The sequence below is a fragment of the Orcinus orca genome, chromosome X, assembly GCF_937001465.1.
Source record: "Orcinus orca chromosome X, mOrcOrc1.1, whole genome shotgun sequence".
Classification (NCBI taxonomy): domain Eukaryota; kingdom Metazoa; phylum Chordata; class Mammalia; order Artiodactyla; family Delphinidae; genus Orcinus; species Orcinus orca.
Window position 1 is genome coordinate 99,926,796 of NC_064580.1, and position 27,872 is coordinate 99,954,667.

At 36.6% G+C, this 27,872-nt stretch overlaps 1 protein-coding gene and 2 pseudogenes across 1 annotated transcript in view; 2 read left to right on the forward strand and 1 right to left on the reverse strand.

Moving 5' to 3' along the window:
• HTR2C (5-hydroxytryptamine receptor 2C) overlaps positions 1–27,872 on the forward strand; it is a 231,387-nt gene that overhangs the window by 158,192 nt on the left and 45,323 nt on the right. The window lies entirely within an intron of this gene.
• Positions 9,695–10,521, forward strand: LOC125962896 (ferritin light chain-like; annotated as a pseudogene).
• On the reverse strand, positions 12,761–14,882 carry LOC101284374 (mitogen-activated protein kinase 6-like; annotated as a pseudogene).

Below are 27,872 nucleotides of genomic sequence, written 5' to 3' on the forward strand. Positions count from 1 at the left end.
GCACCTACACGTGCTGAGCTCTATGTTGAATAAACATATTCCTTTGCCTGTTAGGAGTCGTAATGAAGGAAACTGACACAGCAGCTGATAATTTTAATACACGGTGGTATAAATGTCAAGTTAGATCTATGTCAGTTTCTTGAGAAGACAAAAAGAAACTAGCTAATGGCTTCATGGAGGTGGTGACACCTAAGCTAGTGAAATTGTGTCTCACACTCAGGTTTGTCTAGTTTCAAAGTCTGTGTTCATTTCACGATAGTGTAAGAGCAGAGGTTGTACAATGCTGAACTAGCAATTAAATGTTGCTGAATCTAAGAATAGCATGCTTTTATTTTATATAAGGTTGTTGAGATAAGAAGAATAAAAATCATTAAGAAATAATTGCTGCCAAAATGATGTAATGTTAAAATTGTATATAATAACTTTCTGATTTTGTAAAACTTTGCAATATCCAAAAGACATTAAAGTGATCAAAAGGAATAAAATAAAAATTTAGAAGCCTTCAGCTTTAGTATATGGATTCTGGAGTAAGCTTTTGTAATCTACATTTTAGAAGGAGAAAATCAGCCTGCAACTGGTATTTCTAGGGACTTGTTGCAGTACCATAATTTCAGGTAAAAAGTAATTCAAAAAGCTATCAAAGTCTTTGGTCCGGTGTCTACTTCCCCTACAGTCTTTCCCTGGACAACACATCTACTTTCATATTCTCAGCTACCATCTGCCGATGACACCCAAATCTAAAATCCAGGCCGCAAGCTTTTTCACCACTTTGAGCTTTTTATCTTCAGATCTTATGAATATTTTTATGCCAAGAGGAAAGCTTATCTGTTTGTGAAAAAGCCATGCCAAAGCAAAAGGAAGCTGATCAGAATCCAGGGAATAAAACATAAAGGTTGAAAGTTAGGAATGTAGCCAGATAGTACATTTAATCTGAGGGAAACAGGCAGGACAAGAACTGGGATTCACCAATGGGTTAAAGGAGACTTTTCCCTGTTTATCCTGCTGAGTCCCATGGGGTGCCGCAATTGCTCCATTTTACTTTCCAGCCATTTCTTCTTGCCTTTTTTCCCTTTTTTTCCCCCTGCCTATCTGATTTTCATACTTTAAAAGATTCATCTATTCCTCAAGGTGTAGACATAACAGCTTCATTTCCTGATTAACCTTTGTTGCCTCCTTAACCAGGGCTCAGGGCCTTCTCTTGTCATATGGTTTCACCATCCATCCACTATTTTCATCCCTGTAACTGTCTCAACACCTTTTCTTTTGCCATTTCATGTCTTCAATTTCAATTTTGAACCAAGACTTTCATCACACACACAAAAAAAGAAAAATTCTTATACTTCACCCCAAAGTGATTATATGATAGTGATGGTTCAGCTAAAATGTATAGTTTCTGTTTTTAAAAACCAATTTATAAAAATATTTTATATATTATATTGAATATTAATCAATAACAGATAAAATGTGACATAGTTAGACTAACAAACTGCTTATATCATAGATAGAATGGCTAAGTGTGTTCTTGGAATTCTTAGAACTTCAGAGTAAGCCTCTTATCAGGTGTAATTTGAGGGACACTGCGAAAGTTGCTTTGTCCTCCCACACCAGCCAAAATTGTTCCCTGTCACTTTGCCTTCCCTACAATTCCAATCATAGAAATCTAATTTATATTCAAATTGCTTAATTAAAATATAGGTACTATAAATGGGAAAAAGAGGTTTGAAAGTAATGAAAGTGTCCAAGGACCAATTTCATCTTTTCATAATTTTCCCCAGACCCCCCCACTACATATTTTTTAGAGGATTAATATGCTAATGTTTATAGAATCCTTTAAAGTCTTTGGATAATGACATATATTTAAGTAGTACAATGACAATAGAAATATAGCAAAATATCCAAAGAACATACAGATGTCACATATAAATATGGAATACTCATACTGGGGAAAACCTTACATATTTCCTCTTTACCTTTACATGACATTTCTCGTCACTTTAATCATGACAATATCTGCCTTATGGAAAAAAAAGTCATGATAATATTCCCATTGCAGGCATTCATTACGAAGACTTAATTCACTGAGAAATATATTAGCATATTAAATCTACAGTTTGTCTCTCAAGGCTAAATGTTTTATGTCACTATATTTCTAAATGCATAGTCTGAATAGAAGATAGGAGAGGAGTTATTGCAGGAAGCTTCTTCATGGGAACATTTTTGCTTTCTGGAAAGCTACTACTTGCTCCCAGCATGAGCCTTCATTAGTCATTTACATGGAATCTATTTATTAACAACCACCGGTTCATGCTCCAAACATTCAAGGTTCCTCATGGCAAAACAACCATTTCTTCCTAGGGTCACTTTTTTTCCTACTGTCTCTATGCAGCCACAATTTTGGAGATATTTTTAGTCCCACTACCTTCTCTTATGTCCCTTAGTATTCTGTGAATGGTTATTTACTCACCTAAACTGCTTTTCTGTAGAAATCATTATCTAGAGTGGTAGCCACCCCGAAACTCTATGACTCCTTCCTTGGTTACCCCAATTTTGTTCTCCATCCCTTATATGGGTTATACACTTAACAAACCTACATTATGAAAACTGGGCCATATTCTATGAAGACATTGTCTAGTAGCTAAGATGGATCCAGAATGTTTAAAGAGAATGATGAAAATGCCATCTTAAACTCAAATAAACTGTTAGTGAATTGAAGTAGCTGATACTAATTTCCAAACTTCCCAAGTAACGCTGGCTTATAAATTGAATTATTATGCTAAAGAGTGGATATTTTGTTAAATAAAAGTAAAAAACAACGAACAGTATAATAAGTATTTGAATATTTTTACCAGACAAAATGTCCTTTGATATTTAAGTTTATGATTAACTTTTTTAAACATACTGCAGACTTAGGTAGTCAAAAAGGTCTTTATAGTTTCATCTAATTAAATTCTTTGCACTCATAAAAAGTCACGCCACCCCGTAGATGAAAATCTACCCAAAATCCATCATACACATCCAAAATATATTTCACGATCTCCTTTATTAATGCATGCAAACATTAAAACTACAACCTCAATGATTAAATAATGTCAGAAACAGACTCAAGAAATAAGGATTTCGAGAGGGCTCGCGCCAGGGGGTGCTTCCCAGAGCTTCTGCTGCTAGTGTCCTTGTCCTCGCGGTGGGACACAGCCACCCCCCCGCCTCTGCAGACCCTCCAACACTAGCAGGAAGCTTACAAGTTCACTACCAGCTAAGCAAGGAAGAAACCCATGTATTCACCATTTATACAGAGAACTTTGCCAAGAGAAGACTGCACCACCTGAAGATTAACTGAGAGGGCAGAGGGCTTACCATTCAGATGGATCAGCAACTCTGACTCAGTTATAACTTCTCCTCAGAAGTTGAGTTCAGGGCTATCAGGTCCCTCACCTTGGGCAAAGTCACAGAGAATCTTCGATTGGATTCTGAAGTTGCTAAAGCAAACACCCTGGGTTTTGTTAGCTGTCTGGCTTCAGTCCAATACAACCACATAGCACCACTGAAGGCAGCCCTGTGCCATGCCACCACCGCACCTGTAACCATCCAAGGGATCTTGACAGAATCCAGCTGTGGCTCAATGATGGATTCGGATGTGAATGCAGTGACCATGGTGCATTCTTCATCAGATCTTTTTGAGAAGACAGATGAACCACCAATGCAGTGCAAAGTGACTCGGCTCTCATCGGAGGAGTAATAGCAGTGGTGATATTCATCATCTTCTCCATCATCGGCACCATGAGCCGCTTCCTTTACCAGCATAAGCAGTCACATCATACCAACCAGATGAAGGAGAAGGAATATCCGGAAAATTTGGACAGTTCCTTTAGAAGTGACACTGATTTTCAAAACACAGTGAGCGAGTGTAAGCGGGAATATTTCATCTGAAAACCTGCAGGGCCACCTCATACTCTTTCTTTGTTGTTCATTTTTGGTTTCTCCTTCTCCTCTTTCTCCTATTTTTTCATTTTGCTCATTCTCTTTCTCTGTTTTCCTTTTATTTTTGGAACATACCTGCATTCACCACAGCATCTATCCCCTCGAACCAGCCCAGAATACCAGGCAGCTATGGCCACTGCCTTCCTCTGTGACAAACTTATCATGGTGAAAGTGATCGTTCAAGAGACTGATTACTTTATACAAGGAAGAGATACATGTGTGCACATGTCCATATTCAGTTCCGTACTTCCACTTTCTAAGATGCAGCCTTCAGTTCTGCAACCATTCAGTCTTGCAGGCTTTACCTTGAACCTGAGCTCTGTGACTTCAGCATGAAACGGTCATCCTCAACACCCTCCCCCATTTCATGTCCCCCCCGACCAGGGAACTCAGGGTACCAAAAGAAGATGCTAGGGCCTGGTTTGTGTCAGTGGCACTTTAAAAGGAACAAGAGAGGTTTGTTGTGTATTAATTTCCCCCCTACAGGAAGCCCATTACCCTAACTCATCATCATCGTTCACTCTAACTCATCCCCTGAGTATTTTCAAATATAGGATTCCTGATAGTCGTGAGCTATTGCTTTGTTCCTTTCTTACCACTCTCTCCCAGGGCTGACACTTTAGAGCAGCACACAATAGCATAAACCTAGGGGAAGTATGGAAAATAGTCACTTGAAACTAGGAGGTAAAAAGAAAACTGCTAGGAAGTAGAAGTTCTATAACTTAAAAAATGCCTCTTCCAGTTTTGTGGGAAATGCTAGCTAGGTTATTCCTGGGATTATTATACATATATATATATATATATATATATATAATTTTATAAATATATATATATATAATATATATTATTATACAGTATATACAGTATATATACAGTTCCACACAGAAAATTATATAATAAATAGTATTCTGTTTTGTAAACAGTCCTTTCCCTAACTAAAATAAAGTTTTACTTATCCTTGCCAGGTTTTCCAGAGAATACGGTCAGCCCTTTGTATCTGCAGGTTCTTCATCTACAGATTCAACCAACCACAGGTCAAAAATTTAAAAAAAAAAAAAAAATTCCAGAAAATTCCAAAAAGCAAAACTTGAATTTGCCACACAGCTGCAACTAGTTACATAGCAATTACATTGTACTTATAACTATTTACATAGCAATTACATTGTACTAGGTATTATAAGTAAACTAGATATGATTTATGCATTCGGGAGGATTATATGCAAACACTACACCATTTTATGTAAAGGACTTGAGCATCTGCCCAGAGTCCTGGAACCAATCTGAACCCCACCCCCAATACTGAGGGATGACTGTGTTAACTAGCAGAGTGTTTTTCTATAAGTCTTTCATTTTTATCTGCTTCTACTTAATAGCACTGCCCTATTTTGGGCTATTTGACCATAAATTTCCATTCTGTCTCCTTTCAAAATCAATATGTAATGTTTAGGAGGGCTAAAGAGATATTCGGATGATGACTTGAAAAAGATATTCTACATCAGACAATCAGGCTCACCTTTCTCCTTGATACTTTTCCTCAACCCTAAGCTAAAACTAAAAGAATAGCTTTTACCTTAAAGTACCTTAAAGTATCAGAATATGTAAAACTGCTGGAAACTGGTCTTAGCATTTCACACAAGTCCTATAAAATCAAACAAAAAGAATCTAAAACCCCAGCAGAAATTAAAAAAGAGTATTGGATGCATGGTAGAACTTCTAAATGTTTATAAAAACTACAATGATGTGACTAGAATGAGAAACAATACTAAAGTTTGTCAACCCAAAGGACCACAAACTATAAAGAGTCCAAAAGGCAGTTTATTTGGGGTCTTAGAATTGCTATTCTGGGAACACAGATTCCAGAGGAACACAGAATACTGTCCCATCAGAGGAAATGGATAGGGGTTTTTACGGGAAAAAGCGGGAAGCTCATGCAGGCTTACACAAGTTGTTTCCCAAGAATTTGGATTGGAGGATAAATTTGTTCTATAAATACAATTGGGTTATTGAGCATATCTCATCTATTACTACGGAAAGGTATGTTTTCTCTAGTTCAGAAAAAGTACAGTTCTCAGCATTTTTTTTTTCCTTTTGCCAACTCAGCAACTATTCAGCAGTTTTATTTAGACTGTTCAGCAAAAGTTCAGCACAAGCAGTGAACATGGAGGTCCTCAGGGCACATCTCAGTCATTCCTGACCTTGCTCCTTTCACATGTTCAACCTAAGTTCTATCTCCTCGGTTAGGATGGAAAAGTGGTAAAAGGCAAGACTCACTCTCAGTCTTGCTTTCCAACTTCCTGATATAACAAGGGAAGCTGGAAGACTAAAAAATCTGCATTAATCTAAAAAACTGGCAGTAGAGAAAGTATACAATACTATATAGTTGAAGTATATACGCCAAATGTGGGAATAAACATTTTTAAAGCACGTTACTGTAAATTCACAGAGCCACATGATTTTTATAGCTACTCTTATAATTTGACAAAAATTAAGAGCGGGTCTACTGTAATCAACTTCCTACATCTCAATCTAAAGTTCTTCCTTCCAGCTCTTTAACTCCTTCATTCACAAATATTGTGTTCTATGACATCATTGCAGATCTCCTTGACTTTTGTCCAACTCTCTTGCTTCCTCCAAACTTCACTTTCTTCCCTTTCCAGCTTTCTCTGAGAAGACTTATCTTATAAACCTGGGGAGAGTTAAGTTTATCATACTCAGTATTTCTAGAACATCATGTGCACTACCTCTGTCATGGCACTTAACTCATTGTAGTGAAATTTTTGTTTGCATGTTTGTCTCTCCATTATACAGTGAATCCCTAGTTATTAACATAGAAAAATTTTCAATGAAACACAATACAAACTGAATTAACAGGGTGAAGTCATGGCTTTTAATATGTATATTCAAATCCAAATTATCAACTGCATCACTTTCAGTGTTAATATCACCAAACTTCAGGGGTTTTGGGCTTTGATCTGTAACTAATTTATGAGGTTATTGTGATGCATAAATGACATAATCTGTAAAGTTTCCTGGAAAAAAAAATATACCTAATGCTAGTTTCTTTTTATCTAATGAATTTAAGGATTTTTAAACATATTATGAAATATATAAATATGGCATTGTGATAGGTTAAACACAATAAACTATAATTAATCCTCGTAGAGCCTGAAAATCATTTAATAAACTTCAATGCATATTTCTAATAAACATTTTTCAAAGACAGAAATAGAAAAGTCATTTCTTAATATATTCTAAGTCAACAGCCAGTATAATAACAATGTGTGGATGTAGGATTAAACATATAAAAACATTTTTTAAAAAGTTAAAAGTACAGCAATAGGTCATACTATTTATGATAGATGAGACATCAAAATCAATGATAAAAGAAAACATGTTAGATAAATTTAGACTCTTGTCTCATTTCACACACGAAAATAAATTCTAGGAAGATTAAAAAGTTGACTATTTAAAACCTATCCAAGTAAACACAAGAAGAAATTGAAAAGGATATTTAGCCAACTATTGGATATTTACCTAACATCTAAGACGAAGAAACCATAGGTGATTACACAAATGAGAAGACTGAGAGATTTGGCTACATAAAAATATAACATTTCTGACTACAGAAACATTTTTTTTAAAGGTAAAGTAGAACATAACTAATTATCAGAGAAATGCAAATCAAAACTACAATCAGGTATCACCTCACACTGGTCAGAATGGCTATCATCAAAAAGACTACAAACAATAAATGCTGGAGAGGGTGTGGAGAAAAGGGAACCCTCTTGCACTGTTGCTGGGAATGTAAATTGGTACAACCACTAGGGAGAACAGTATGGAGGTTCCTTTAAAAACTAAAAATAGAACTACCATATGACCCAGCAATCCCAATCCTGGGCAGATATCCGGAGAAACCATAAATCGAAAAGATACATGCACCCCAATGTTCACTGCAGCACTATTTACAATAGCCAAGACATGGTAGCAAACTAAATGTCCTTTGCCAGAGGAATGGATAAAGATGTGGTATATATATATATATATATATATATATATATATATATATATATACACAATTGAATATTCCTCAGCCATAAAAAAAGAACAGAATAATGCCATTTGCAGCAACATAGATAGACCTAGAGATTATCATATTAAGTGAAGTCAAAGAATGACAAATATATATCAATCATATGTGGAATCTAATTTTTAAAATGATACAAATGAACTTATTTACAAAAGAGAAACAGACTTACAGATATCAAAAACAAACTTATGGTTACCAAAAGGGAAACATCGTGGGGGGGGGATAAATCAGGAGCTTGGGATTAACATACACACACCACTATATAAGACAGATAAGCAACAAGGAGCTACTGTATAGCACAGGGAACTATACACAATATTCTGTGATAACCTATATGAGAAAAGAATATGAAAAAGAATGGATATATGTATAACTGAATCACTTTGCTGTACATTTGAAACTAACACATTGTAAATCAACTATACTCCAATAAAATTTTTTTAAAAATGTAGACTGGGATAAAATAATTGCAGCAAGAAACAAACATAAGCAAAATTACAAGATAAAGCAATGACTGACATAAAATATTTGTCTCGAATATTTAACAATTGTGTTAAAATACTATATTATAAAATATACCTATAGGTTTATTTAGAAGAACAGTGTATAATGCATCCCCTAGATACTGGGAAATGAATATGAACATGATGTTTCCATATTCTCATTCATACTTCTGTTCAAAATTACCATTTCCATTCTGTATATTAGTAATACGATCTCAGTGTGCAAAATTTTCTACAATTTCTAAACTGTGTGAGATTATAAAATTTTAAGATGTGTTTACAACACAAAAATTATATGTGGATATAAGTCTTTAGTCCTTCCAAAATTCTCTCTTCCTTAAAAGCAACAAGAAATTTTACAAAAATTGTCAGAATCAACTAATTCAGGACTCTGGAAGTTACTTAAAAGCTCAAAGCAATCCAGGGAGTGTTTATTCAAAAAAAATGACTGAATTTTGCTAAGAGCAGCAGTCTCTGTAGCATTTTAACTTGCCCTATTTCATTACCCGTCTCAGGCTCCGGCATAGCCTTGAAAACCAAGAGCCTGCAATCTCAGTGCAAACTAGCAGCCCAATACCTACCAGAGGGAACAGAGTTAGCACACTCCTTCAGAGCCTCATTTCCAGAGAATTGTCATTATTTGACATGTCTGGTGGTCCCCTGGAAGAATTAACACCAATTCTTCAAAGACTTTTTCAAAAATTTTTTTTAAAAAGAGGAATTCTTCCCTACTCTTTGTATGAGACTGATAATATCCTGATACCAAAACCAAACAAAAATAGCATAAGGGAAAAAAATATATAAATCAATATCCTGTATGAATATAGATGCAAACATCCTTAACGAAATACTAGCAAATATATGAAAAAGGTTGGACACCAATATAATGGGTATTATCCCAGAAATGCGAAGTTGGGGCAAGCCGCTCAGGCGGTCCCGCGGATCTGTCTTTTGCTTCAACAGTGTTGGGGCAAAACAGACCGAGGGACGCCCCTTGCTCCAGCCTCCAACCACCCTCCAACCTTTTTTCCAGTCGCAACTTTCGGAATCAGCCACTCAGCCACCCTCAGCTTTCGGGACCAGCCAACGCCATTTTTTGAGCTTAACTCCGTATTACTGATCAACCATGAGCTCCCAGATTCCTCAGAATTATTCCACTGAGGTAGAGGCTGCCATCAACCGCCCAGTTGACATGCATCTGGGTCCTCCTACACCTACCTCTCTCTGGGCTTCTATTTCCACCGCGAGGATGTGGCTCTGGAGAACGTGGGCCACTTTTTCTGTGAATTGGCCAAGGAGAAGCACGAGGGCGCCCAACGTCTCTTGAAGATGCAAAACCAGTGCAGCAGCCGCACCCTCCTCCGGGAGCGCAGAAGCCGTCCCAAGATGAGTGGGGTAAAACCCAGGACGCTATGGAAGCCGCCATTCTCATGGAGAAGAGCCTGAGCCAGGCCCTTGCGGGCCCGCAAGCCCTGAGTTCTGCCTGCAGACACGCACCCCTGTGACTTCCTGGAGAGCCGCTTCCTGCAGGAGCAGCTGAAACTCATCAAGCAGATGGCGACCACCCGACTAACCTCCACAGGCTGGCTGGTCCCAGGCTGGGCTCGGCCAGTATCTCTTTGAAAGGCTCACCCTCAAGCACAACTAGGAGCCTCCAGAGCCCAGAGGCCTTTGAGGAGCCCCCCTGGTGTCAGGGCTTCTGCCTGAAGCCCGTCTCTGCAGCCACTAGGGCTTTGTAACCACCCTGGGGCCCTCTCCCAAGCCTTGGACCAAATGGAAACAATAAAGCTTTTGGCAGCAAAAAAAAAAAAAAGCAAAGTTGGTTCAACCTGTGAAAATCAATCAATATAATGCCCCTTATTAACAGAATAAAGGGAAAAACACTACCTGATTACCTTAATAGACTCAAAAAAGCATTTGACAAAATCCAACTCCTTTTATGATAAAAACAGATATGTGGAATCTAGAATGATGGTACAGATGAACCGGTTTGCAAGGCAGAAATAGAGACACAGATGTAGAGAACAAATGTATGGACACCAAGGGGGGAAAGCTGGACGGGCGGGGAGAGTTGATGGGATGAATTGGGAGATTGGGATTGACATATATACACTAACACGTATAAAATACATAACTAATAAGAACCTGCTGTATAAAAAAATAAAATTCAAAAAAGTATTTAGCTCTGAAACAAAAATATGATATTTTAAGAATAAAGTTGTATTACTAAAAAAAAAAAAATACTGAATCATCTCCATCAACCCTCAACCACACCTCAGTTCCCCCTTCCTAGCCCTTGAGGTCAGGTGTTGGCTAACTACATCCATGTGCCAAATCCTGGTGACTACTGATATTGATAAATAAAGTTTTCTCGGAATACAGTCACACCCATTCTTTCAAGGATCGCCTATGGCTGCTTTCAACCTACAAAAGTAGAGTTGAGTAGCTGCGAAGACTAAAATATATATTACTTAGCCCTTTACAGAAAATGTTTGCCATTCTCTGGTTTAAGATGCCGTTTGAAAATCCCAAGTTTTTCCTTGTTTGTTTTTTGGTTTTGTTTTGTTTTTCCATCGGCTTTCTTCTTTCTTAATTGCTGCATGTGAAAAAAAATAAAATGCCCTTCTACTCCATGTGTGCTTTTCTTTTGTCCAGTTAATTTATTTAATTAGTTTTTTATCTTATAATATTTCTCACTATACTATAAAATCATGAGAACAAGTATAATGTTTGCCTTCTGTATCATTATCTCCATCTACCTACTATATATTAAGAACTTAATATTTATTAAATACATAAATCAATGCCACATCAGTAAAACACCTTAAACTTATTTTGGAACAAGGAAGAGAATAAATCCATAAATTAATAAAATATACCAATTCTCCTAAAATTCATTTCAATATATTTCTATCATATTAACAATTCATACTAATAATTTGAGTAATGTATTACTCTGAAAAGAACATGCCTATTATACAATGTAGTAGTTACTTCAATACTTGGCTCCTGAAACATATTGTCACTGGTTTTGTGGGGTTTTTTGTTTTGTTTATTTTTACATTTAACCTAATTTTATTCATGCTTGCCTTGGGATGGGGAATAGGTCATTCAGTAAAAACATACAATAGAAACAAAATATGTCTTATCATGTACAACTTTTAAACTACAATAATTATGTACCTTAATTACTTCTATGCACACATGTCGAACATTACAGTTTTCTTTTTAAATAAACACAATTAAGACTTCTAGGAGCATTTTATAATAAAGTAATTCCTAATTTTTCTTTATAGATAGATCAAGTACCTCCAAAATGCAAATTCCTATACACAGTGAGCGCTTTACTTAAAATGAATACTTAAGTAAATTAAGTACATGGACAGCCTTAGGATAAGCTGACATATATTCAGCTAAGTAGACAACAAACCATAGTGCCAAATGGAAAAAGTGTATTTGCAAATAAATTTCAAAAACTAAGTTAACTTTTTAGAATTAAATACAGAAAATATATTGATTTGCTAAAATAAATAAGATGTGATGTAGTAACACTTCACTATAAAGAATGCATACCAGAACATTTATAAACGGTGAGTGAATCTTATTAAGAATACTGCAATAAACGCTGGCTAAATAGAAGTGCATATTGTGAAGCACTATGGGTAGTATATGTTTTGCCACATACTTCTGTTACCTTGAGGTAGATAACACATGTGTACCAAATTCGTCATTCATTTTCAGTTGCTGCTGGTATCATGTGTTTTAAAGAAATGTGTACAGTAGGAAAAACTTGGAAATACTCAAGAATGAAAAATATTTTAAGAAAAAAATATATATTTTCATGCAATTATGTAGTCTCACTGTGTAAATTTCAAGGCAAGATTTTTGTTTCCTGTAAAACAGATCATTGTTCTATGAGAGAATGTTTTTTACTTGTCTTAGTGCATTTCTTTTGTCTCCTCCCGCATTGCATTATTTTGCTCTATTCTTTATTTTTGTGTGCAAATGACATGCCAGTTAAAATGAAAACCATCTCACATGTAGAAAAAAAGTCTGGATTTTAAAAACCAAGAAAAAAATGCTTTCTAAATGACACCATCTGATTCAAGTAAAAAACTGACTTAAACACTAGTAATAACAAAGACAAAACACATTTCATGAAGAATACAAAAAGAAATGCCTGCTGAGTGTTTTAGTTCAGATGTTTCAGAATGCTGCTGTATGTTTTATGAGAAATCTGAGGGGAAGATTTCATAGCAGGAGGTGTTAATGTGGCCTGCATTGACTTAAGTGGTGATCCAGCTGGACTGTGAAACTGTGGGATGCCTATGGATTCAAGCTGCTTGTTAAAGAGGAACTCCCCACTGTTGTTCAGAAATCCTTCCTCACTTCCTGTCTCCTCAAGCTTCCCATCCTCTACCGGCTCAGTTTCTAGCATTTCAATATCTTCTTCCTTGCTAAAGAACTTGTCCAGGTAACTGGGGTAAGTGTTTTCCTTTTCAATTTGCTCATCCTTCCTTACCTCACAACAAAACTGACTTATGAGAAAACAGTCCTCCCCATCACCCACAAACTGGCTATCCCAAGAAGACTGGTACAAGCCTTCTAACTGAGCCAAATTGGCCATTCTTTTTTCCTGTTTTTCTCGGCTTACTGACTTTGATATCAAACTTTTCAATTCTAGTTGGGACACTGAGCTATTCAAGTCATTCAATTTGTCATCAACAGCAGTAGGCTCATGTTGTGAATTAAGTTGAATAGTTCCTGCAATAAAGGAATCAAAATCAAATCCCTGATTCTTTTCCCTTTCTTTTTCAGCAAGTTGCTGTGATGCTATTGGACTTTAACCAATCCATTCCTTTCACATTTTGACTTGCCTTTCTTATCAGATTTTTCTTTGCTTTGTTCTTTCCAATAAGTGTGGGTTCATAGTAATGATTAACTTCACTCTCTCTCCAAACCAAGTTATCTAAGTATGATGATGACCTCGTTTTGTAGTTACCAGTATGGCTACACTCCAGATCACAATATTTGTTTTCATGATGATCTGGGTATTGCCAACAAGGCTCAGTAGAGTAATTGGTCTCAAAAGCAGGATCCTCCAAATACTTTTCACTATCTCCATCCAAATATTTTCGAGATCAACTTGTACTTCTTCTTCATCAGTGACATCAGACAGAGCTCTTGGGTCAAGCTGAACTTCATCAGTATCAAAGTTGTTATGTATAGGCCAATCATGCTCTGAAAATTGACAATCATGGTACCTTTCCCAGTTATAAATCTGACTATGAGTTTCATCCATAAGCAAAATATCATCAACTTCATCTTTAATATGAAAAGGATGACCTGAAATTGGCTCATCCATTGGAAAAGAATAAATGCTCATGTAAGGATGAGAAAGCACTTCTTCTGCTGTCAACCAATCCATGGGGCTAAATGTCAAAATTTGTTCCAGGAAATCCAGTGCTTCTCGACTGATTCCGGGGAGCAGCTGAGTTAAGGGTTTGTGTGGCTCAGTCATGTCATTTCTAATGTAAACTGGAATTATGCTGAGAAGCTCCTGTCAATCTTCCTCATGTACAATAGGAATAGACTCTAAAATCAGCTGCATCTGTTCAAGTTCATGTGCACCTGCAAAGAGGGTTTTACCAGGCAGCATTTCAGCAAAGATGCAGCCTGCAGCCCACATGTCAATGGCTTTAGTATAAGTATTAGGAGAAAGTAAAAGAGGTGGGGATCTGTACCATTTAGGAACCAATCCTTCAGAAAGATGACCTTAATGGGAATAATGGGGATCCATGATCCATGCAAGACCAAAGTCACCTATCTTCAGCACCAAGTCTTCAGTATTAATGAAAAGATTAGCTGGTTTCAGATCTCTGTGCAGTACGTTTGCTGAGTGAATATATTTGAGCCCACGTAGCAGCTGATACATGAAAAGCCTGGCATGCTCTTCCAGTAACGGGCCCTGCTCCAGCACATTAGCCAAGTCTGCCTCCATGTACTCCTGAACAATGTAAACACTGTTCAATTTGGTAAGAGAGCCCACATCGTCTGTTAACAGGCTACCACTAGGACCAAGAATTTCAAACACCTTCACAATGTTATCATGGTCAAGTCTAAGAATTTTGATTTCACGTAGAGCATGTTTGACACTCTGGGGATCAGTAAGGACAATTTTCTTGATGGTTACTCTTTTGTCACAGTCATTGTCTACAGCAGAAAAAACCAAGCCATTGCCTCCACAACCCAATGGTTTTAAGTCCATATAACTAGAGCCCAGATTTCATGAGACTTTTAAATTTCTCTGCCATTTTGAAACCCTTACTATTGCCTCTTCCTTTCAAATTGTTGAACTTGTGTAAATAAGGAAGAAAATTGGCATCAGAAGGAAAGATCTTTCAAAAAGGTAGAAAAAATAATAATTTTGCTTCCACAGCAAGGTGGTTTCATTGCATATGCCAACCAGGCCTGTTGAGTTCCCCTTAGATTTAAAGCTCAAAAAGCTCTACTCATACTGAGAATTAAAAAGATTGCAGTACTCATAGGTGAAGAAAGGGGCAGCAACTCTGCAGACATTTAAAGAAAACACTCAAGAAACTCAAACGGAATGAAGTGACACTCAGATTTACTGTGCTGAAGGATTTAACATTTAACAAAAATGTGAATAAATATGCACACAACGGGCTTCTATGAACATTCTCCTCGCAGTGCAGATACATTCAGTGTTGGACTGGTCCTGAGCAGCATCATTCTAAGGTGCTGGCAAGCACTATTTCCGTTTTGCTTCTTTTCTTCCTTTGTTGCTGTATATTTCAACAGGAAGCTCTGGGGGCGGTTGGTTAACAAAATGTCTTTCGTTAGTGACCAGGTGGCTCCAGCTCACCACAATCACAATCAAACCTACCGTCCATCTTACTCTGATACAACGGGACTTCTACGATTCATCGAGGGAGTGCGGGGCCCACGGACAGCCCCCAGTGTCGGCTCAGGTCTCCGGCTGTGCTGGCGGTGGCGTCTCCGAGGCACGGTTTTGTGTTATTTTAAAGCAAATTTGTGAAAGTTTTAGGGAAATTTTTTAAATGGCAATATTTTAATTGTAAACCACAACTTTATAAGTCATATATATGTAAAATATAGTTTGTTTTTAGCTACGGAATTCTATGTCAATATTGCTTTCCTTTCCCCTTTAAGAAGCTTTAGAAGGAGTTTCCGTTTTCTGTTAATTAAAATTTCACAGTAACTTTTTTTTTTTTTTCGGTACGCGGGCCTCTCACTGTTGTGGCCTCTCCCATTGCGGAGCACAGGCTCCGGACGCGCAGGCTCAGCGGCCATGGCTCACGGGCCCAGCCGTTCCGCGGCATGTGGGATCTTCCCGGACCGGGGCACGAACCCGTGTCCCCTGCATCAGCAGGCGGACTCTCAACCACTGCGCCACCAGGGAAGCCCCACAGTAACTTTTAATCTATTCTCATTCTGCAGAGTAAACTGTTTGAACAGGGAATAAATAAAAACCAAAAAGCTTTACTAAAACTTAGGATGTGGGGATGTTTGAAATTGGACATATGAAAGGCAGTGAATAAGTATTGGTTTCAACCTATGATGTAACAGAAGGGAAGTCATGGGGGCATTCAAGGTTAATACCTGGAGTTCACTTGGAGATGTACTGAATATTTTTAAGCCTTGGGTATTTACTGCAAGTAATCAAAAGGATCACTAACTAGAGAAAGCAGATATGGGTATGGGTTACAAATTCACAAACAGCAGTTACCAGCGTGCTCTAATTAAGGCTGTAGATGGTGTCTCTTTGACGTAGCTACTTTGAGTGTTCTAAAATCATGATTGCTACTCCATGCTTTAAGAAATCTGCCTGATACCTGGCAGCATGTTGTTGACACTAGTATCAGTAGCTATTAATTTAGACTTGACTAGATTTTTAGTAAATATTAGTATATAAATTTAAGATAAAAGTAAATTGAGGGGCTTCCCTGGTGGCGCAGTGGTTGAGAATCCACCTGCCAGTGCAAGGGACACGGGTTCGAGGCCTGCTCTGGGAGGATCCCACATGCCGCGGAGCAACTGGGCCCGTGAGCCACAACTACTGAGCCTGAGCGTCTGGAGACTGTGCTCCGCAACAAGAGAGGCCGTGATAGTGAGAAGCCCGTGCACGGCGACGAAGAGTGGCCCCCACATGCCACAACTAGAGAAAGCCCTCGCACAGAAACGAAGACCCAACACAGCAAAAATAAATATATAAATTAATAAACTCCTACCCCCAACATCTTCTTTAAAAAAAAAAAAAAGTAAATTGATTTTACAGGTTTTGTCCTATATCTTTAGTTTAAATATATTGTAGAAAATGTATCCTCCCAAATAGTAAATTAACTAGTAGCCACCAAAAATTTAGAAACATTGATCCAAAAATTTCAAATGATAAATTGTTCAGTCAGGGATAAGTTATTCATTACTTGAATACTAATCTTTAATAAAATGTGCATTTTAGTATTTACGAATACGTTATTAGAGATTTAAAGGATTAATATAAAAAAGCATTATTCAAAAGAACATTTTAGGTTTACTTTGGTCTTTAGTGAACATTAGAATGATGGGGTGGTCATCATATTTATCATTCAAGTACCTAGGAGAATTACCAAAATTTAATCCTGCTAGTATCATCAAGACTTGATAAATTATGAATACCAGATACTTTTTAAAAAATATATTTTCTCCTGTTGAGTTAGCAATCACCTTACATAAATGACACAGTCAAATAGGCTTTTTTTTTCTTTTGAATATAAAGTACCAGATTATGGGTGTGCTTAATGTATTAAAATGAGACCAAAACCAAAACCAAAAAATCTAGATGCATAAATTTAAAGCCACAATAATATCTTATTCTCTTACCTCTATCTTTCCTTTTTCCCGCACTACTGTGCTAGGGTAGAGCCACATAGTACAAATAGCAGAATTTTTCATTAATGTATACTTGGTTAGGTAGAAAGCACCAGGAAAACACTCATCATTTCTTCTTTGTCCTTCTCCCTTTCCCACCCAAGATCCATAAAATTGCTGAGTCTTCCATTCTCTGGAGAAAATATAAACAGAGACATGGAAATCATTGCCATATTCCCATAGGGAAAGACTTGAAGCCAACTTGAAAGGAACTAGCTCAATTGCAAATCATAAGGAAAGCTCCAGGGTGGATGGGTTGTGGGACTATTTCAGGGAAACAAATCCAGGGTGTTATTCAAAAAGATATTATACATCATATTGAGCCTTTCAGGTGTCTGGTCCTGGTGGAACTTCAGGTTCACGAATTTTTACAGGTAGAAAAGTTCTCAGAGCTGAGAGGCTTGAGATAGGAAAGTACATAATGCAAAATTTATTCAGCTGGAAGAACGAGGCCGACAGAATCTGTCTTTAGCTAAGTTATTTATTTCAGGATGTGGTAGTCAGACTGCATAGCCACAGAGCAGCGAGTCTCAGGATGATGCTTCCAGACCTATGTTTTTGGCAAATAACTTGTGATACATATAAGATGGTTAATTTCAACTGGGATAACTGGGATAAATGTATGCAGCCCATCTAGGTTCTTCTAGCAATAGAATTGCCTCTACTGTAATATAAGAAGTCTGTGTTTATATTATTTAGAGTGGCTTATATAATTTAGAGGTTTATGTATTTATTTAGTAAGGGTCGACAAAATTGGAAGTGGAACTGGAGAGTGTTTGTAATCCATGATATATCTTGGCATCTATGTCAAGAGAATTTTCTCTTTTTATTTAAGTTGATGGAAAAGTATATTGTTAGAGATACAGGGTTTAAGTTTGAGTAAGAGGTGGGTTATTAGTTACCAGGCTTCTAGATCATGTAGGCCATTAGTAATCACAGCCAGTTCATCAGGAACAGAAGACCAGCTTGGAAGAGGTCTCCCTGAAATGGTTCACACAAAGACACATCAAGCGACAAGCCCTTTGACAGAAACTGGAAGGAACTTCATGATGCAGCAGTTAACAGTCACATGGGTGGGGAGGTTGAACATCCTGCATAGTGCTGCCAGGAAATCCCTATTTTATACTAAGAGGGGGCTGGCTGGTTGCATATGTAGGATGTCCCATCTCCCCGCCCACATCGTCGAGACATACCAGACCGCCCACATCATCAGGACATATACCAGAAACACCACTCTGCCTCACTGAAGAACCATAAAATCTACGTGTCAAGGAAGTACAGATGCTAAGCTACATCACTAGAAAGGCATTCTGACAGATCTTCATTAGAGGATAGAGTACTGTTTTCTATGACCTTGGCTCATGAGACACAGTGGGTGTATGAGTGGATCTGTAAGCTCAGGGCCAGTAGGAAATTATTGAACAATAGTAGCCAGATGAAGAACCTGCAGAGTTCCCAGCAACTCCACTAGCCATACAGGTAATGCCTCCAGAATTGCACCTCCTCCTTTCAGCACTACACCAAGGTAGGTGAGTATAGTAGTTGGACATATTTACTTAGGGTGCTCAGAGACAGAGTAGATAGAGGGAGAGAGAATTTAATTCCTACTGCAGAGAGAAGCAAAGGTTATAGCCTAAAAAGCATCCCAGAATTTCAGGTCTGAGTGTCAAGGTAATACTTTTTTAAATGTCTCAACTTCAGAAGCAGGAGATTTGGGTGCAGTGGCCCAGAGAAGATCCAGTAATTCTAAATCAAGTTCAAGTGGGTGCAAACACACTCTAGTATCGGGGAAGAATCAAGTTGCAAGGGAGTGGGTGTGATTCCAAGGGAGAAAGTTAGTGGCATTCCCCGAAAGCATTTAGAAGAAATAATTGATGTAAGATGCAGTATCCAATGATATCCAGGAGACTCCATCAAAGGCAAGGTGATAGGAAACATCAAGAACAGGGCTGAGCCCTTCAAAAACATGGGATAAGGAATAAAATAGTAAAGCAAAATCCAGCTTTACTGAATTTTATGGGCTAGACTCTTCTACTTCTGGATTCTCTAGAGAAGATAATCTCAGAATAAAAATAAGTCCATATATTTATTGGACTAATTTATTTAACTAAAATATATTTAAATGGAATAAATATAGCTTTATTAAAAATACACTGTCATACTTACCTTCTCAATTTTCTCCATAGACTGAAAATTTCACTATGGACCTGTATATGAAAATTACTGATGTATAGGAGACGCTGCTGATAATCAATTCTGTCAATAGCATCAACCTGAGTGACAGCCTAGGATGCCATTGAGTTTTCCAGACTTTAATTAAGGTCCACATTAACCTGGCCATCTCAAAAGACTTTGGAGTTCTAAAAAGGCTTTATTCACTATGCATTCAAATCTGGGTTAAGTTTCCAGTAAACTGCCCTGGCTTTGGCAGTCTTCAAAGAGTGCAAGTGGGCCAATGTTAGGCTAAGGAAAAGGCTGACTCAGGTTTGGGGATTCAGAGCTCTTGTATCCTTTTAATTTAATTTTATTTTATTTTATTTTATTCTCAGCAGCACACTCTCCACTGAAATTCTGGCCTCGGTTCATGGTTCAGGAAATTTGTGATTTCATGTCTAAGGACCCCAAAATCCCACAAAATTTATGGGCAAACCATTGTTTATAATTATAATTCCCTTATACCTGTCTATGGAGTCTACAGAGATATTTCTTCTTTCATCACTGATAATGATAATTTGTGTCTTCTAGTTTTATTTTTCTCCCTCAGTCTGTTTGGAAGTTTATCAATTTTATCAATCTTTTCAAATAACCAATATTTCATTTCATTGAATTTTGTCTGTTATTGTCTTTCCTCAATTTCATTGATTTCTGCTTTTGTATTTATTACCTCCTTTCTTCTGATACTTTGGATTTAATTTTTACCCTTCTTTGTCCATTTAATATGGAAGCTTAGATCATGGATCTGAGATATTTTTTCTTTTCTAAAATAAACCATTAATGTTAGTAATTTCCCTCTGAGTACTGCTTTAACACTGTCACACAAATTTTGATGTTTTAATTTTCATTTAGTTCAAATTATTTTCTAAGTTAATTTATCTTCCTTTTTGAAACATGGATTGTGTAGACCTGTGTTAATTGCCAGATGCTTTGACTTTTTCAAGATATCTTTTTGTTACTGATTTTTAGGTTAATTCTGTTATGGTCAGAGAATATACATTATATGATATCAATTATTTTAATTCCTTAAGATTTAATTTATGGCTCAGGATGTGTTGTTTCCCAATCAATTTCCATGAGCTCTTGAAAAGAATGTGTATACTCCTATTGTTGGTTAGAGTGTTTTGTAAATGCCAATTTGTTGTAGTTTGTTGTTAGTGCTGTTCAGTTCTTTCATATCTTTGGTGATTTTCTGTCTACTTGTTATGTTAATTACTGAGGAAAAGATGTTGAAATCTCAAAGTATAATTGTGATTGTGCTTCTTTTCCCCTAGGGAATGCACACTTTATTGATAGAGCTATAAAGAAATGTTAAGTTACTGGTTACTGTAAATGCCAGGACTGTGGTTAATTTGGGGGGGAGAAGGGTTTACAATTGGGTCAGAGCACATGGAAGGGCTTCTAAGGTGGCTGGAAAAGTGCTATTTCCTTTTTTTGGTAAAAGATACATATCATAAAATTCATCATTTTAACCATTTTTAAGCATACAGTTCAGTAACATTAAGTATATTCACACTGCTGTGAAGCCATTACCACTATCCATTTCCAGAATTTATCATTCCAAACTGAAACTCTGTACCCATTAAACAATAACTCCTCTTGCTCCCTTCCCCCAGCCCCTGGTAACTACCATTCTGCTTTCTGTCTCTGTGAATTTGACTATTTTACAAACCTTATATAAGTGGAGTCATCATTCTGTGTCTGGCTTATTTCACTAAGAATAATGTCTTCAAGGTTCCTCCATGTTGTAGCATGTATCTTAATTTCATTATTTTAAAGATGAAGCAATGGTCCATTGTACATATATATGTGTGTGTGTGTGTGTGTGTGTGTGTGTGTGTGTATATATATATATATACACATATATATATAGTGATTGTACTTTTGTTTTCTTTTTTTTTTTGCTTCATGAAATTTGAATCTCTGTTATTAGGTGCATAAATGTTCACTACAGTTATATTCCCTTGAGGAATTGACACTTTTATCACTATAAAATGGTTTCTGTTATCCCTAGTAATATTCTTTGATCTGAAATTTATTTTGTCTAATATTAATATAGCAACTCCAGCATTCTTTGATTAGTGTTTGCATAGTTTACCTTTTTCCATTCTCTTACTATATATCTATCCATATTGTATTTAAACTTGTAGGTTTCTTATAGACAGCATATAGTATTATTGTTCTTCTTTTTAATCCAACATGGCTATCTCTTTAAATTGATACAAATTACACCTTATACCATTTACATTTAATGCAATTATTAATTTGTTTGTAATTATGTCTGCTATTTTATTATTTTCTATTTATCCCTTCACTTTTTCATTCCTTTTTTTCTATTTCTGAATTATTTGGTGGGTTCTACATTTCATTTTAGTATTCCATTTTTATTGATCTGTTGAAGTTTTACTATATTTCTCTGTACAATTTTTTAGTGATTGCCTCTTAGATTGAAATATACATACCTAATCTGTCAAAATTTCCTTATAATTAGTACTTTATTCACTTCAAGTGAATATAAAAAACTTACAACCATATCGTCCCCTTGGCGCTCCCCCTTTTTGTTTTAATTGCAATATGGAGTACATCTATATACATTGAGAACCTTCAGATGATTTTATAATTTTTCTTTTTGACAGTCACATATATTTTAAAGATTTAAGAAAAATAATTATTATATTTTCCCAGATTGTTTACCATTTCTGTTGTTCCTCACTTATTCTTTTTTTTGAAATCAGGAACCTTCATTTTTTATTAATTTTTATTGGAGTATAATTGCTTTACAATGTTGTGTTAGTTTCTACTGTATAGCAAAGTGAATCAGTTATACGTATACACATATCCCCTCTTTTTTAGATTTCCTTCCCATTAAGGTCACCCCAGACCACTGAGTAGAGTTCCCTGTGCTATACAGTAGGTTCTCATCAGTAATCTATTTTATTCATAGTAGTGTATATATGTCAGTCCCAATCTCCCAATTCATCCCATCCCCCCTTCCCCCCTTGGTATCCATAAGTTTCTTCTCTACATCTGTGTTTCTATTTCTGCCTTGCAAACCAGTTCATCTGTACCATTTTTCTATATTCCACATACATGCGTTAATACACAATATTTGTTTTTGCCTTTCTGACTTACTTCACTCTGTATGACAGTCTCTAGGTCCACATACGTCTCTACAAATGACCCAATTCCATTCCTTTTTATGGCTAAGTAATATTCCATTGTATATATGTACCACATCACCTTTATCCATCCATCGATGGGCATTTAGGTTACTTCCATGACCTAGCTACTGTAAATAGTGCTGCAGTGAACATTGGGGTGCAGGTGTCTTTTTGATATATGGTTTTCTCTGGGTATATGCCCAGTAGTGGGATTGTGGGGTCATATGGTAATTCTATTTTAGTTTTTTAAGGAACCTCCATACTGTTCTCCATAGTGGCTGTATCAATTTACATTCCCACCAACAGTGTAAGAGGGTTCCCTTTTCTCCACACCCTCATCAGCAGCTGAGGGTTGTCTTTTCGTCTTGTTTATAGTTTCCTTTGCTGTGCAAAAGCTTTTAAGTTTCATGAGGTCCCATTTGTTTATTTTTGTTTTTATTTCCATTACTCTAGGAGGTGGTCCAAAAAAGATCTTGCTGTGATTTACGTCAAAGAGTGTTCTTCCTATGTTTTCCTCTAAGAGTTTTATAGTGTCCAGTCTTACATTTAGGTCTCTAATCCATTTTGAGTTTATTTTTGTGTATGGTGTTAGGGAGTGTGCTAATTTCATTCTTTACATGTACCTGTCCAATTTTCCCAGCACCAGTTACTGAAGAGACTGTCTTTTCTCCATTGCATATCCTTGCCTCCTTTGTCATACATTAGTTGACCATAGATGTGTGGGTTTATCTCTGGGCTTTCTATCCTGTTCCATTGATCTATATTTCTGTTTTTTTGCCAGTACCATATTGTCTTAATTACTGTAGACTTGTAGTATACTGTAAAGTCAGGAAGTCTGATTCTGCCAGCTCTGTTTTTTTGCCTCAAGATTGCTTTGGCTATTCGGGGTCTTTTGTGTCTCCATACAAATTTTAAGATTTTTTGTTCTAGTTCTGTAAAAAATGCCATTGGTTTTTTGATAGGGATTGCATTGAATCTGTAGATCGCTTTGGGTAGTACAGTCATTTTCACAATATTGATTCTTCCAATCCAAGAACATGGTATATCTCTCCATCTCTTCGTGTCATATTTGATTTCCTTCATCAGTGTCTTATAGTTTTCTGAGTACAGGTCTTTTACCTCCTTAGGTAGGTTTATTCCTAGGTATCTTATTCTTTTTGTTGCACTGGTAAATGGGATTGTTTCCTTAATTTCTCTTTCTTATCTTTCGTTGCTAGTGTATAGTGATGCAAGAGATTTCTGTGCATTAATTTTGTATCCTGCAACGTTACCAAATTCATTGATTAGCTCTAGTAGTTTTCTGGTGGCATCTTTCGGATTATCTATGTATAGTATGATACCACCTGTAAACAGTGACAGTTTAACTTCTTCTTTTCCAATTTGTATTCCTTTTATTTCTTTTTCTTTTCTGATTGCCGTGGCTAGGACTTCCAGAACTATGTTGAATAATAGTGGCCAGAGTGGACATCCTTGTCTTGCTCCTGATCTTAGAAGAAATGCTTTCAGTTTTTCACCATTGAGAATGATGTTTGTTGTGGGTTTGTCATATATAGCCTTTATTATGTTGATGAAGCTTCCCTCTATGCCCACTTTCTGGAGAGTTTTTCATTAATGGGTGTTGAATTTTGTCAAAAGCTTTTTCTGCATCTATTGAGATGATCATATTGTTTTTATTCTTCAATTTGTTAATATGGTGTATCACATTGATTGATTTGTGTATATTGAAGAATCCTTGCATCCCTGGGATAAATCCCACTTGATCATGGTGTATGATCCTTTTAATGTGTTTTATTTATTTATTTTTTTTTAATTTTTTTTTTTTGTGGTATGCGGGCCTCTCACTGTTGTGGTCTCTCCTGTTGTGGAGCACAGGCGCCAGACTCGCAGGCTCAGCAGCCATGGCTCACGGGCCCAGCCGCTCCGTGGCACATGGGATCCTCCTGGACCGGGGCATGAACCCGTGTCCCCTGCATCGGCAGGCGGACTCTCAACCACTGCGCCACCAGTGAAGCCCTTAATGTGTTTTTGAATTCTGTTTGCTAGTATTATGTTGAGGATTTTTGCATCTATATTCATCAGTGATATTGGTGTGTAATTTTCTTTTTTTGTAGTATCTTTGTCTGGTTTTGGTGTCAAGGTGATGGTGGCCTTGCAGAATGAGTTTGGGGATGTTTCTTCATCTGCAATTTTTTGGAAGAGTTTGAGAACGATGGGTGTAAGCTCTTCTCTAAATGTTTGATAGAATTCACTTGTGAAGCCATCTAGTCCTGGACTTTTGTTTGTTGGGAGATTTTAATCACAGTTTCTGTTTCATTACTTGTAATTGGTCTGTTCATATTTTCTATTTCTTCATGTTTCAGTCTTGGAGGTTATACCTTTCTAAGAATTTGTCCATTTCTTCCAGGTTGTCCATTTTTTTGGCATAGAGTTGCTTGTAGTAGACTCTTATGATGCTTTGTATTTCTGTGGTGTTCATTGTAAGTTCTCCTTTTTCATTTCCAATTTTACTGGTTTGAGTCCTCACCCTCTTTTTCTTGATGAGTCTGGCTAAAGGTTTATCAATTTTGTTTATCTTCTCAAAGAACCAGCTTTGAGTTTTATTGATCTTTGCTATTGTTTTCTTTGTTTCTATTTCATTTATTTCTACTCTGATCTTTATGATTTCTTTCCTTCTACTAATTTTGGGTTTTGTTTGTTCTCCTTTCTCTAGTTCCTTTTGGTGTAAGGTTAGATTGTTTATTTGAGATTTTTCTTGTTTCTTGAGGTAGGATTTTATTGCCATAAACTTCCCTTTTAGAACTGTTTTTGCTGCATCCCAAAGGTTTTGGATCGTCATGTTTTCATTGTCATTTGTCTCTAGGTATTTTCTGATTTCATCTTTGATTTTTTCAGTGATCTCTTGTGTATTTAGTAATGTATTATTTAGCTTCCATGTGTGTTTTTTTTTTACTTTTTTCCCTGTAATTTATTTCTAATCTCATAGCGTTGTGATCAGAAAAGATGCTTGATATGATTTCAATTTTATTAAATTTACTGAGGCTTGATTTGTGACCCAAGATGTGATTTATCCTGGAGAATGTTCTGTGTGCACTTGAGAAGAAAGTGTAATCTGCTGTTTTTGGATGGAATGTCCTATAAATATCAATTAAATCTATCTGGTCTATTGTGTCATAAAGCTTGTGTTTCCTTATTAATTTTCTGTCTGGATTATCTGTCCATTGGTGTAATTGAGGTGTTAAAGTTGCCCACTATTATTGTGTTACTGTCGATTTCTTCTTTTATAGCTGTTAGCATTTGCCTTATGTACTGTGGTGCTCCTATGCTGGGTGCATATATATTTATAATTGCTATATCTTCTTCTTGGATTGATCCCTTGATCATTATGTAGTGTCCTTCCTTGTCTCTTGTAACATTCCTTATTTTAAAATCTGTTTTGTCTGATATGAGTATTGCTACTCCAGCTTTCTTTTGATTTCCATTTTCATGGAATATCTTTTTCCATCCCCTCACTTTCAGTCTGTATGTGTCCGTAGGTCTGAAGTGGGCCTCTTGTAGACAGCATATATAAGGGCCTTGTTTTTGTATCCATTCAGCAAACCTGAGTCTTTTGATTGGAGCATTTAATCCATTCACATTTAAGGTAATTATTAATATGTATATTCCTATTACCATTTTCTTAATTATTTTGTGTTTGTTTTTGTAAGTCCTTTTCTTCTCTTGTGTTTCCCACTTAGAGAAGTTCCTTTAGCATTTGTTGGACAGCTGGTTTGGTGGTGCTGAGTTCTCTTAGCTTTTGCTTGTCTGTAAAGCTTTTGATTTCTCTGTTGAATCTGAATGAGATCCTTGCTGGGTAGAGTAATCTTGCTTGTAGTTTCTTCCCTTTCATAATTTTACATATATCGTGCCACTCCCTTCTGGCTTGCAGCACTTCTGCTGAGAAATCAGCATTAACCTTATGGGAGTTCCCTTATATGTTATTTGTCATTTTTCCCTTGTTGTTTTTAATAATTTTTCTTTGTCTTTATTTTTGTCAATTTGATTACTTTGTGTCTTGGCATATTTCTCTTTGGGTTTATCCTGCCTGGGACTCTCTGTGCTTCCTCGACTTGGGTGGTTATTTCCTTTCCCATGTTAGGGAAATTTTCAACTGTAAACTCTTCAAATATTTTCTCAGGTCCTTTCTCTCTCTCTTCTCCTTCTGGGACCCCTATGATGTGAATGTTGGTAGGTTTATTGTCGCAGAGGTCTCTTAAGCTATCTTCATTTCTCTTCTTTTTTCTTTATTCTGTTCTGTGGAAGTGAATACCAGCATTCTGTTTTCCAGGTCACTTAACCGTTCTTCTGCCTTATTTATTCTGCTATTGATTCCTTCTAGTGTATTTTTCATTTCAGTTATTTTATTGTTCACCTCTGTTTGTTTGTTCTTTAATTCTTCTAGTTGTTTGTTCTTTAATTCTTCTAGGTGTTTGTTCTTTAATTCTTCTAGGTCTTTGTTAAACATTTCTTGCATTTCTCGATCTTTGCCTCCATTCTTTTTTCCAAGGTCCTGGATCATCTTCACTATCATTATTCTGAATTCTTTCTTTGGAAGGTTGCCTATCTCCATTTCATTTAGTTGTTTTTCTGGGGTTTTATCTTGTTCTTTCATCGGGTACATAGTCTTCGACCTTTTCATTTTGTCTATCTTTCTATGAATGTGGTTTTCATTCCACAGGCTGCAGGATTGTAGTTCTTCTTGCTTCTGCTGTCTGCCTTCAGGGGTGCACATATCTTTTTGATTTATCGTTTTCTCCAGGTATATGCCCCAGATTGGGATTGCTGGAACATATGGTAGTTCCATTTTTAGTTTTTTGAGGAACCTCCATATTGTTCTCCATAGTGGTTGTACCAATTTACATTCCCACCAGCAGTGAGGGAGGGTTCCCTTTTCTCCACATCCTCTCCAGCATTTATTATGTGTAGACATTTTGCTGATGG